Raw genomic sequence first — 10,024 nt, 5'->3', positions numbered from 1 at the left:
AAACGTTCTCTATGAATGTCTAATCTTTCTTCTTGAAACTCATCTGATGGAAAATATTGGCCCTTACGATAGTTTAGATTGCCAAGAGCCACCGAGCCCCAAACTATAATTACCCAGAGAGTGTTCACCAGGATAATAGGAAACAAATGGACCTTACAAATTATTCTCCAATGTCTCTTGAATCCAACAATCCCCTATATATGGTTGTACACTACTTTCTGGGCACATGGTAGGGGTAAGAAAGGAAGGAGCGCCATTTAGCTATTCATACACAGATCTTGATGGAATAGTTTGCAGACACGATGTATTGGGAGCACTGTTAGTGATCACCTGGCAGATGAAAAGATGGCCACCACAAGAAGGCTTGGCTCTATCTACTCTGTTTTCCAGATCCCAGTGATTGCCTTGCTCATCATCCTTTAACCCCTCTTCATGGATCTGGACTTACACAGAGACCCCTAGGCTTGGGCCATGGTGTTACCTGCTATTCTGTGGAGTGAGATGGCAAGAAGAATAGTCAGGTAGCTGGCCATAACCAGGAGGGCAGAGAAAGTACAAAATCAGAAGACACAAGTGTAGTCAGTAAGCGGGCTGGGATTACACCAGGAAACAAATACACCAGCTGAGCACAGAGGACTGAACCAGAGGAGAACAAGGCTGTATCTGGCAGATTCCGGGAATAGGCTTCAAGCTTTAGTAGGGTTTGGTGCTTTCTAATTGGCTTAAGCAGGTAGCAGATTGCTACCAGATTGCTGGACAGCACATAAACCCATACTGCCAGGCTGGATGAAACTACTGGTCTCAGGCACCCTAATCTTAGCGGCTGGACAGAGCCAGCGCCACCCAGAGCTTCTGGTTTCAACGTCTCTTCTATTACCAGCAACGCCTGCACAATAAATAAGGCGCTGCTTGGTGACGGATTCAAACATCGCAGGAGCAGATTCCAGTGGAGAGGGGACACACCATCTGCTGATGCCCTAATATAACAAAGTTACAGGAAACTAAAGCAGTAGAAATCCCCATAAAGTGACTCCATTTTGGAAATTATAACCCTCAGTGAATTATTCTATGGGAGTAGTGACACTTTACGGAAATTAGCTCGCACTGGATGTTGCAACATGAAAATTGCACATTTGCCATTTTATTATCCAACACATAATGCCCAGATTGTGCTCCAGGAAACACACACCGTAAATTAAGTGGGTTCTTCTCACTATAGTAATGCCCAATATATGGATGCTAAATATGGTTTGGGCGCACTACAAGGCTCAGAAGAGAGTGGATATTTGACTTTGGGAGAGCGGATATTGCTGGATCGGTTTATGGAAGCCATGTTGCTTTTCAAGAGCTTTTGAGCCACAAATATTGTGGAAACCTTTTGGTTTTCCTCTGACAGATGATGGACCTTAGTGGTGTCTTGTGTTTCCGTGAGATGAGTAGAAGTTTTATTGGTATAATTTTCACCTATATAACATTGTTTGGTGGCTTTTTATTCCATGTTTGGGAAGCAGAATGAACAAACCATTGAACCCCATGATGCACTGATTCATGCTATGAGGCTTTCGATTAGACTGTGAACTCTCATTGTCTTGGTGAATAATTTAATATTTTTAAAAAGCTTGTATTTTTTATGGACAGCTTAAGTAGAAATGTTCAAAAGTATAAAATTTGAGGATATTTTATTCAAAATTATTAATTGGTTTTATTTTTAGCAGATGACTGTACCAGGAGATCAGAGGGAACGCTGACATCTTCAATTTTTAAATCTGATGATCTTGAGATCTCACAGGATACAATTGAAGTTAATGCCATTACTCCAGATATACCATCATCCCTTCATAGCAAAGATCTGTCATCTGATACATTAATACAGGTCCCATCTTTTGGCTCATTACCAACTACTAAGGAAAATCAAGGTCACAATATAAGCATTAAAAAATTAATTGATTCTAAAGGAAAGGAGCCATTTTCAGATTCAGAATATGGAAATAGTTTTCTTGAAAAGACTTTTCTTAAACATGAAAAAATTCACATAACAGAGAATAGAATTTCCTGTTCAGAATGTGGGAAGTGTTTTAGCGAGAAATCAAATTTGGTTAGGCACCAAAGAACTCACACAGGGGAGAAGCCTTTTTCATGTTCAGAATGTGGGAAATGTTTTGGACGTAAATCACTGCTTGTTAATCACCATAGAACTCACACGGGGGAGAAGCCTTTTTCCTGTTCAGAATGTTGGAAATGTTTTATCCAGAAATCAGATTTGGTTAGGCACAAAAGAACTCACACAGGTGAGAAGCGTTTTTCCTGTTCAGAATGTTGGAAATGTTTTATCCAAAAATCAGATTTGGTTAAGCACCAAAGAACTCACACAGGGGAGAAGCCTTTTTCTTGTTCAGAATGTGTGAAATGTTTTACCGAGAAATCAACTCTTGTTACACATCAGCGAACTCACACAGGGGAGAAGCCTTTTTGCTGTTCAGAATGTGGGAAATGTTTTAACTGGAAATCAGATTTGTTTAAACACCAAAGAACTCACACTGTGGAGACGCCTTTTTCCTGTTCAGAATGTGAGAAATGTTTTGCAAAGAAATCAGATTTGGTTAAGCACCAGAGAACTCACACAGGGGAGAAGCCTTTTTGCTGTTCAGAATGTGGGAAATGTTTTAACTGGAAATCAGATTTGGTTAATCATCACCATAGAACTCACACAAGGGAGAAGCCTTTTTCCTGTTCAGAATGTGGGAAATGTTTTAAGTGGAAATCAGATTTGGTTAAGCACCAAACAACTCACACAGGGGAGAAGCCTTTTTCCTGTTCAGAATGTGGGAAATGTTTTAACCTGAAATCAAATTTGTTTAAGCACCAAAGAACTCACACAGGGGAGAAGCCTTTTTCCTGTTCAGAATGTGGGAAATGTTTTAACCTGAAATCAAATTTGTTTAAGCACCAAAGAACTCACACAGGGGAGAAGCCTTTTTCCTGTTCAGAATGTGGGAAATGTTTTGTGAAGAAATCATCTCTTCTTAGTCACCAAAAAACTCACACAGGGGAGAAACCTTAATCATGTTCTTAATGTGGGAAATGTTTTCTACCGAAATCAACTCTTAATAAACATCAGGGAAGTCATACAGGGAGAAGCTTTTTTCATGTTCAAAATGTTGGAAATATTTTAACTCAAAATTGTATCTTCTTAAAGATGTTGACCATTACTAGGACAACCCCTTGTCATTCCTCATGTTTGGCTATGTTAAAATTAAAACTCTCATTGTACGAGAATGGTCAGTACTAAATGTCATGATCCAGGACGGGGTTTCGCTTTGGCCCGTCCTGATCAGACTTGGGGTTAATTCTTCCGCCTCTCTCTGGCAGAGGGCGGCTATTTAATGCTCACTGGACCTAGGTCCGGTGTCAGTTATACTCCTGCCCTCGGCTGAGTGCTTCCCCTGGCACACACTCATCACCATGTCCTCAGCCATACACATCTGATCAGGTTCATCATAAATATGCCCCAGGGCCTCAAAAAATGCATCCACATTCATATGCTCAGGGGCTGTGGTCGAAAGGGAGAAAGCCCAAGCTTGGGGGGCTCCCCTTAACAGAGACATAATGACCCCCACTCTCTGACCTTCATACCCAGAAGAGTGTGGTCTCAATGAAAAAAAAAAGCTTACAGCCCTCCTTGAAAACTCTGAATTTCTTTTTAGCTCTAGAAAAGGTATCTGGTAACTTAACCGGAGACTCAGGGGAAACTAATGTCACATCCCGAGCCCCCGATGAGAATACCCCCTGCACAGTGTCAGCGATCAGCTGCTGAGACTGAGCCAGGACTCGTTCTCCAAGGAGTTTCTTAGACATCTGAGTCAGGTGCCTCACCTGCTCAGAAAGAGCGTGCATAGGATCCATCACATACACAGGAGAAGGGGAGCAGAGAAAAAAAATGGTAACGGTCAGTTATAATGTCAGAAACACCGCACTACACTTGCTCACTGAGCCAGTGCGCGTGTCCTGAGTACAGAAACAGTGCTAAAAGATACCTGTGGAGCAGGGCAGCAGATGTGACAATGCGTGCTTCAAACAATTGGTGTCAGGGTCCAGTCAGCGCCGGAAAGTAAAAATGCACAGGACCTGAGGACGCAGAAGTTAGCAATCTGGCACAGGACCTAAGGTCTTGTGACTGCAAGGGGGCGGGGCTTAGCGTCCTGCTTTCAGATATGAGAAGACACCATACAACAACTCAGAGTCGGGCAAAACGAAGGTCACACACAGTACGGGCAAATGAGGCACAGGAGGGACAAACAGACGGGTGGTCAGACAAAGCCAAAGGTCATACACAAGAGGGCGACGTTGTACCAAGGGAACGAGCAGAGAGAAGTCGGGTCACAAGCAGAGAGTCATACATGAGAGGTATCGCAGTACAAGAGGGGCAGGCAGAACTCGTAACAGGGACAGAACCGAATCAAAACCACACAAGCAAGATATCAGGCACAAGGCACACGTACGCACAAGGTCAACTAACTCAGCCGAGGGCAAGAGTATAACTGACACCGGACCTAGGTCCAGTGAGCATTAAATAGCCGCCCTCTGCCAGAGAGAGGCAGAAACAATTAACCCCCTGTCTGATCAGGACGGGCCAAAGCGAAACCCCGTCCTGGATCATGACACTAAATATATTGAACAGCCATGTCAGACTGAGCTGCCATCTTAGAAAAACTTTCGCTAACTAACTTTGCAGCTAATGAGATGACCTTATGGGAGCTCTAGCCAGAATGGAGACATAAACTGACACCAAAGCCATTAGCAGGTATGGTTGGCATACACAAGGGTTAATAGGAGTAGCTGCAGGGCATTGTGAGAGTAAGTAATGGTGTCATATGGTAGTAAGTAGTGTCTGTGATGAGGACAATGCAGTAGTCAATATGTGAAGAGTTATGTGAGTAATGACATTAGATAAAAGGGACATGGGGATTTATGGATTGTAATGGCGTTTGGTGAAATACTCCTAAATATTGTCATTTTGTGTTATCACTTTCTTTAGTATTCTAGAATACATGTCTTTCCCTGCAGTATGAGGTTATCATGTATACACCTTTTACCACTATATGTAGTTTGTTTGTCTAACCATATATATAAAAAGCCCAAATGAGGTCCTCCATATATTCAGAAGTAGAAGTCAACAACACAGCCTACAAACGTTACTCCCATAAACAACATGTCAGTATGAAATATATCTGTATTTCAACAAAACACATAAAAAATGTAAAAAGAAGAGATTATGCAGAGAAAAATCATCAGGTATGTATATAAAACGTATCTAAATCTGCCCCAAAATATAGTTTAGAAAAATCCTTTACATATATATAATTGTAAGTGGAAAGCCCATATGGAAGAAGTATAACAATTATACAGCTTATCACCCTATATCATTACATATCTCAGGTGTAAGGTCTCCGCCGAATGGTCAATTCACAATAAACCCAGATACAAAGAATATATAGAACGGGTTTACAATCCACACAGGAATAAATATTACATTGTAGACTCATAAAGTGACAGTGCTCATGGAAACATTCAAAAAATAGTACAAACAATGAATGTTATAAAGCCGATTCCATAGGGCATGTGTGGCATTATGGGCATGACACGGTCACGGCTTCACATGGAGTCTTCATTGCTGGTGCATAAATCCAGAAGCAGCAGAACGGGGCAAACTGCACATTACCCGCGTTTCTCTTGTAGAAACGCGTTTCTGAGGAAGCATTACAAGAGAAACGTGCTTAAAAGAGGCATCTGGGTAATGGAATCCTCCCTATAGATCGGTCTTGTCTGTGTGTGCCTCTTTGGTATGTGGACATTGTGGGGTTCGCCACGTTCTCCTGCTTCTTGATTTGTGCACTAGCGATGAAGACTCTATGTGAAGCAGTGACCGGGTCACAATACTATTTTGTCCTCACACTCACTCCCTGTGATTGTGTGATGTGTCTGGCCTAAGAGAGACAATCAGCAAGTGGGTTATAAATTAGGTATAAATATAATATATATGATCAAATATATTGTAGTTCCCCCTCTTTGTCTCCCATAAGAAGATTCTTGCCGGTAGAATCAGCGCGGATGACCACCTACTGTGCTCTCTCCCCGGCCACAATTCCCCATCTTAATTCCATCCTCACCCTTTCCCCCTAGTCATGTTTTCCCGTCTAGATATATATCTACCATCCGACTATAGTGATAAGCTATCTGCAGATTAATGATATACTATATCGGTCTGTGTTCCTGGAGGATAGCTTCTGCTCCACTAGATACCATTGATAAGATACATGGTGCCTCACGTCCAGCATTTATGGTGAATAACATATATTATTATGGGCAGTTGTTCTTTGAGATCGGTAGATTTAACATGTCAAACTAAAAAGTGGGTCTGTAATATCCCGAAATTTCAAAGGTTCTGGTTACAATCGATAACTTCCTTGTCAATTCCTGAACCAGGTGGGAAAATTATATTTCCACATTATTAAAACCAAGCCAGGTATATATTGAGCCTAATATGAAAAACTTACCCATCAGCATTTTCTCTTTTCTTCTTTTTTCCATAAATTCCTTGATATTCCTACTTTTTAGTTTTTTAACAGGACATCGGGGCCCATATGTCCTAGAACCCATGTTTCTCTCTGTGGCCCTAGTACACTGTGCTACTGGTCTCCGGTCCATACTGCTATTTGTGAGCAGAACGGATTCCCAAAATATTGAACTCCGTTCACCTCACTTTCTGAAGTGATGCAGCATTCAGTTTGTGAAAATTGAGCTTATAATTATTTTAATTTTAACAATTAGAATAAAATCTACATAAAATTAACATTGTTATAAATATTTATACATTTAAATAGCCACAAAAATACACATCAGTAGATAAGAAATTATTCAAACATTTATTCTGGACCTCATAATTTTGACCCTGGCATCTTACCTCTCTGGTTTCCTGTCCATGACCCTGATATCTTACCTTTCTGGTTTCCTGTCCATGATCCTATTATCTTACCTTTCTGGTTTCCTGTCCATGACCCTGGTATATTACCTCTCTGATTTCCTGTCCATGACCCTGGTATATTACCTCTCTGGTTTCCTGTCCATGACCCTGGTATATTACCTCTCTGGTTTCCTGTCCATGACCCTGGTATCTTACCTCTCAGGTTTCCTGTCCATGACCCTGGTATATTACCTTTCTGGTTTCCTGTCCATAACCCTGGTATGTTACCTCTCTGGTTTTCTGTCCATGATCCTGTTACCTTACCTTTCTGGTTTCCTGTCCATGATCCTGGTATCTTACCTCTCTGGTTTCCTGTCCATGATCCTGGTATCTTACCTCTCTGGTTTTCTGTCCATGACCCTGGTATATTTCCTCTCTGGTTTTCTGTCCATGACCCTGGTATATTACCTCTCTGGTTTCTTGTTCATGACCCTGGTATATTATCTCTCTGGTATCCTGTCCATAACCCTGGCATATTACCTTTCTGGTTTCCTGTCCATGACCCTGGTATATTACCTCCCTGGTTTCCTGTCCATGATCCTGGTATCTTACCTCTCTGATTTCTTGTCCATGACCCTGGTATCTTACCTCTCTGGTTTCCTGTCTATGATCCTGGTATCTTACCTCTCTTGTTTCTTGTCCATGACCCTGGTATCTTACCTCTCTGGTTTCCTGTCCATGACCCTGGTATATTATCTCTCTGGTTTCCTGTCCATAACCCTGGCATATTACCTTTCTGGTTTCCTGTCCATGATCCTGGAATCTTACCTCTCTGGTTTCCTGTCCATGGCCCTGGTATATTTCCCTTCTGGTTTCCTGTCCATGACCCTGGTATCTTACCTCTCTGGTTTCATGTCCATGACCCTGGTATCTTACCTCTCTGGCTTCCTGTCCATGACCCTGGTATCTTACCTCTCTGGCTTCCTGTCCATGACCCTGCTATATTACCTTTTTAGTTTCCTGTCCATGACCCTGTTACCTTTCTGGTTTCCTGTCCATGACCCTGGTACATTACCTTTCTGGTTTCCTGTCCATGACCCTGGTACATTACCTTTCTAGTTTCCTGTCCATGATCCTGGTACCTTTCTGGTTTCCTGTCCATGACCATAGTAGTTTGGGGGACATGAAGGACTTGTTTTTATTATCTTTGTATTCTGCTGTTTGTGAGGTAGGATGTAGAAAAAGACAGCAATTCTGCTGTTTTCTATTATGTGACTGTACGGCCCCTTAACACGACCTGTCATGTTTTTCAACGATGCCATGTGTCCCCTATTTGACTTATGGTGCTGCTCTCATGTCCATATTTTCCCAGCAGCAGAGAGTTACAAAGAGCCAGTACAAGTCTATGGGTCCATGTAAACATGCCGTCCGTGTGCCGTACATATGCCGCCCGTGTGCTGTACATGTGCCATCCATATGTTGTGTACGTGTGCTGTCCGTTTGCCGTCAATGTGCTGTACATGAGCCGGCGTGTGCGGTCCGTGTGCTGTACATGTGCCGTCTGTGTGCTGTACATGTGCCGTCTGTGTGCTGTACATGTGCCGTCTGTGTGCTGTACATGTGCCGTCTGAGTGCTGTACATGTGCCGTCTGTGTGCTGTACATGTGCCGTCTGTGTGCTGTACATGTGCCGTCCGTGTGCCATACATGAGCCGTCTGTGTTTAGCATGGAAAGTATATGAGAAGCTTTGTAATTCCATTTCCATTATCCATACGGATGACCAAGATCAGAGTCTCATTATCCCGAGTAGAGAAGCTCCAGGGACAAAGACCCCGTCTGGTCCTAACACGCTGGGGGCCCGGAGTATCCAGCCACGAGGCCCGGATTCTCTCATTTGTGGCCCCTATGTTTCTTGTAGAATAAATCCCTTTCTCACACAGTCCTTTAGTAATTACTCTGTGACCGAAGCTGGGGGTATATGGGTGTATACAGCATACAGGGGTCTGTGACCGAACCTGGGGGTATACGGGTGTATACAGTGTACACAGGGGTCTGCTACCGAAGCTGGAGATATACGGGTGCATACATCTTACACAGAGGGGTCTATGACCGAAGCTGGGGGTATACGGGTGTATACAGCGTACACAGGGGGGTCTGTGACCAAAGCTGGGGGTATACAGGTGTATACAGTGTACACAGGGGTCTGCGACCGAACTTGGGTGTATACAGTGTACACAGGGTTCTGCGACCAAAGCTGGGGGTATACGGGTGTATACAGCATACACAGAGTGGTCTGCGACCAAAGTTGGGGGTACACGGGTGTATACAGAGTACACAGAGGGGTCTGCGACCGAAGCTGGTGGAATATGGGTGTATACAGCATACACAGAGGGGTCTGTGACCTAAGCGTGGGGTATATTGGTGTATAAAGCATACAAACGGGTCTGAGACCAAAGCTGGGGGTATATGGGTGTATACAGAGTGAGAGATGCACGGTCTGTGACCGAAGCTGGGGGTATACGGGTGTATACAGTGTACACAGGGGTCTGCCACCGAAGCTGGGGGTATATGGATGTATACAGAGTACATAGAGGGCTCTGTGATCGAAGCTGTGGGTATACGGGTGTATACAACATACAGAGAGGGATCTGTGATCAAAGCTGGTGGTATACGGGTGCATACAGCATACACACAGGGGTCTGAGACTGAAGCTGGGGGTATATGAGTGTATACAGTGTGAGAGACGCGGGGTCTGTGATAGAAGCTGGGGGTATACGGGTGTACACAGGGGTCTGCGACCGAAGCTGGGTGTATACAGCGTACACAGAGGAATTTGTGACCGAAGCTGGGGGTATACGGGTGTATACAGCATACACAGGGGTCTGTGCCCGAAGATGGGGGTATACGGGTGTATACAGCGTACACTGAGGGGTCTGCAACCCAAGCTGGGGGAATACAGGTGTATACAGCATACACAGGGGTCTGTGCCCGAAGATGGGGGTATACGGGTGTATACAGCGTACACTGAGGGGTCTGCGACCGAAGCTGGGGGTATACGGGTGC

Source organism: Dendrobates tinctorius, unplaced genomic scaffold (assembly GCF_039654945.1).
Source record: "Dendrobates tinctorius isolate UK_male_01 unplaced genomic scaffold, ASM3965494v1 ptg000017l, whole genome shotgun sequence".
Classification (NCBI taxonomy): domain Eukaryota; kingdom Metazoa; phylum Chordata; class Amphibia; order Anura; family Dendrobatidae; genus Dendrobates; species Dendrobates tinctorius.
Note: the sequence above shows the minus strand (reverse complement) of the source record.